The sequence below is a fragment of the Galeopterus variegatus genome, unplaced genomic scaffold (genome assembly GCF_000696425.1).
Source record: "Galeopterus variegatus unplaced genomic scaffold, G_variegatus-3.0.2 Scaffold242, whole genome shotgun sequence".
Lineage (NCBI taxonomy): Eukaryota > Metazoa > Chordata > Mammalia > Dermoptera > Cynocephalidae > Galeopterus > Galeopterus variegatus.
The window spans coordinates 101658-104853 of NW_007726353.1; the positions used below are offsets into that span (position 1 = coordinate 101658).

Consider the following 3196-nt stretch of genomic DNA (forward strand, 5'->3'; position numbering starts at 1 on the left):
TTCTTTCACAATACCACACCATCTTGATTACTGTAGCTCTATAGTAACTCTTGAAGATGGCTACTTTCAGTCCTCTGACTTTGTTCTTTTCCTTCAGTATTGAGTTGGCTATTCACAGTCTTTTGCATCTCCATATAAACTTTAGAATCAGTTTGTCAATATGCACAAAATAACTTGATGGGATTTTTATTGGGATTCTGTTGAATCTGTAGATCAAGTTGAGAAGAACCAACATCTTGACGATATTGAGTCTTCCTATCCACAGACATGGAATATCTCTTTTTTTATTTAATTCTTGTTTGGTATCTTTTGTCAGAGTTTTGTTGATTTCCTCATATAGATCTTATATATACTTTGTTAGATTTATACCTAAGTATTTCATTCCTTGGGGTGCTAATGTAAATGGTAATGTATTTTTAATTTCAAATTTCACTTCTTCGTTGCTGGTATATAGAAAAGCAATTGAATTCTGAGTATTAACATTATGTCCTGCAACTTGCTATAATTGCTTATTAGATCCAGGAGGTTTTTTTGTCAGTTCTCTCAGGTTTTTTATGTAAATGACCATGTTATCTGCAAACAGAAAGAGTTTCATTTCTCCCTTTTCAATGTATGTACCTTTTCTTGTCTTGTCTTATTGCATTAGCTAGGATTTTCAGTATGATGTTTGTCGTTGTTGTTGTTTTTAACTTTTATTTTACTTCTCAGTATACATTGTAGTTGATTTTCATGCCCCTTTACCCATTCTTCTCCACCTCCTCCCCTCCCCACCACATCATATCTGTTCACTTGACTTAAAAAGTTCAAGGAATTTTTGTGATTGCTGTGTTCCCCCCCCTTTATTTGTTTGTGCGTATATTTCTTCTCCACCTCCTCCCCTCCCCACCACATCATATCTGTTCACTTGACTTAAAAAGTTCAAAGAATTTTTGTGATTGCTGTGTCCCCCCCCCTTTATTTGTTTGTGCGTATATTTATTTATTTATTTTTAGCTCCCACAAATAAATGAGAACATATGATATTTCTCTTTCTGTCCCTGATTTGTTTCACTTACTATAATTTTCTCTAAGTTGAAAGCAGTGGTAAGAGGGTGGTAAGAGTATATAACTTGTTTATAATCTTCTTAGTAGAAAGCTTCAAGTTTTTCACCATTAGGTATGATATTAGCTATAGGTATTTTGTAGATGTATTTTATCAAGTTGATTTTTGAATATTGAACCAGCTTGCATACCTGGGATAAATCCCACTTCCTTGTGGTGTACAATTTATTTTATACATTGTTGGATTCAATTTTCTAATATTTTGTTGAGAATTTTTGCATCTGTGTTTATGAGAGTTATTTGTCTGTAGTTTTCTTCTTTATAATGTCTTCGTCTGATTTTGGTAGTAGGGTAATACTGGCCTCATTGAATGAGTTAGGAAGTATTCCCTTCTGCTTTGATCCTCTTGAAGAGATTATAGAGAACTGGTATAATTTCTTCCTTAAATGTTTGGTAGAATTCACCAGTGAGCCAATCTGGGCCCGATGCTTTCTGTTTTGAAAGTTATTAATTATTGATTCAATCTATTTAATAGATATAAACCTGTTCAAATGTTGTGTGAGTTTTGATAAATTGTATCTTCAAGGAATTGGTATATTTCATCTGGGTTATTAAATTTGTGAGCATAGAGTTATTCATAATATTCCTTTATTTTCCTTTTATCCCATGGTATCTGTAGTGATACCCACTCTTTATTTTCTGATATTAGTTATTTATGTCTTCTGTCTTTTTTTCTTAGCCTAGCCAGAGGCTTATTGGTTTTGTTGATTTTCTCTATTGATTTTCTGGTTTTAATTTTATTAATTTCTGGTCTAGTTTTTATTATTTATTTTCTTCTACTGTATAGAATTTAATTTGCTCTTTTTCTAGTTTCTTAAGGTTGTAGCTTAGAGTACTGATTTTAGATCTTCTTTTCTAATATATGCATTCAATCTGTAAATTTCTTTTTAAGGATGGCCTTCACTGCAACTCAAAATTTTTGATAAATTGTGTTTTCATTTTTATATGGTTCAAAATATTTTAAAATTTTTCTTGAGATTTCTTTTGTAAATTTCTTTTTAAGGATGGCCTTCACTGCAACTCAAAATTTTTGATAAATTGTGTTTTAATTTTTATATGGTTCAAAATATTTTAAAATTTTTCTTGAGATTTCTTATTTGACTCATTAATTAGTTAGGAAGTGTGTTGTTTAATCTTCAGTATTTGGGGATTTTTCCAGCTATCTTTCTGTTACTGATTTCTAACTTAATTCCACTGTAGATTGAGAGCAGACATTGAATGCTTTCTATTTTTTTAAATTTGGTAAGGTGTGTTGTATGTCCCAGCATGTGGCCTAAATAGTGGATAGTGGTCTAAAATTGGTGAATGTTCCATATGAGCTTGAGAAGAATGTATAATCTGTTGTTGGATGAAGTAGTCTAGAGATGTCAATTATATCCCATTGATTGATGGCACTGTTGAGTTCAATAATGTCTTTGACATTTTTCTGCTTGCTGGATCTGTTCATTTCTGATAGAGGGGTGTTAAAGTTTCCAACTATAATAGTGGATTCATCTCTTATTCTTTGCAGTTCTGTCAGGTTTTTTGCTTTATGTATCTTGATGTTCTGTTGTTGCACATATATATGTTAAGAATTGTTACGTCTTCTTGGAGTATTGACCCTTTTATTATTAAGTAAATGCCCCTGTTTACCCCTAATAACTTTCCTTGCTCTGATGTCTGCTGTCTCTAAAATTAATACAGCTACTTCTGCTTTTTTTTGGTTAATGTCAGCATGGTATACCCATACCTTTAATCTGTATGTGTCTATATGTGAAGTGGGTTTCTTGTAGACAACATAAAGTTGGGTCTTGTTTTTTTTATCCCCTCTCATAATCTCTCTCTTAATTATCTTTAGACCATTGATATTTTAGGTGATTATTGATATAGTTGGATTAATATTTACCATATTTGTTACTGTTTTCTGTTGTTCTTTGTTACTATTTTTACCTTCCACATTTTTTCTTCCTTTTGTGATTTTAATTGAGCATTTTATATAATTCCGTTCCAGTTTCTCTTATTTCTTAGCATATCAATTATACTTCTTCCCCCCCCCCCTTTTTTTTTGTCTTTTTCCGTGTCCGGCAACGGATCGCAACCCTCAGTGTTGCCCCCGT

General features: G+C 32.0%; 1 protein-coding gene across 2 annotated transcripts in view; it reads left to right on the forward strand.

Annotated features, from left to right (window-relative positions):
- MAST2 (microtubule associated serine/threonine kinase 2) overlaps positions 1-3196 on the forward strand; it is a 135113-nt gene that overhangs the window by 74753 nt on the left and 57164 nt on the right. The window lies entirely within an intron of this gene.